The sequence below is a fragment of the Lontra canadensis genome, unplaced genomic scaffold (assembly GCF_010015895.1).
Source record: "Lontra canadensis isolate GAN:19392208 unplaced genomic scaffold, GSC_riverotter_1.0 scaffold6523, whole genome shotgun sequence".
Taxonomy (NCBI): domain Eukaryota; kingdom Metazoa; phylum Chordata; class Mammalia; order Carnivora; family Mustelidae; genus Lontra; species Lontra canadensis.
The window spans coordinates 853-1,119 of NW_022637504.1; the positions used below are offsets into that span (position 1 = coordinate 853).

General features: G+C 40.8%; 1 non-coding gene across 1 annotated transcript; it reads right to left on the reverse strand.

Moving 5' to 3' along the window:
* Positions 1 to 93: 93 nt before the first annotated feature.
* On the reverse strand, positions 94 to 165 carry TRNAN-GUU. The gene has a single exon. It is a non-coding gene; the product is annotated as a tRNA-Asn (tRNA).
* Between the last annotated feature and the right edge of the window lie 102 nt (positions 166 to 267).

Genomic DNA, 267 nt, shown 5'->3' on the forward strand with positions numbered 1-267 from the left:
AAACTTTGGCGATCTGTATGGGATTCAAACCCATGCATGCATGCGTGAAAGGCATGTGTGTTAATCACTTCACCAACAGACCAATTCTACTGGCGGCCACAGCAGGGATCGAACCTGCGACCAAACGGTTAACAGCCGTTTGCTCTACCACTGAGCTATATGGCCACTAATTCTTAAAAGTCAATAATTTTCTCCCAAAAAGAACCAAAGGAAAAAGAAACCTTTTCATTCAATTTATTTAGTCTTTTTACAGACTAAATGGGTCTT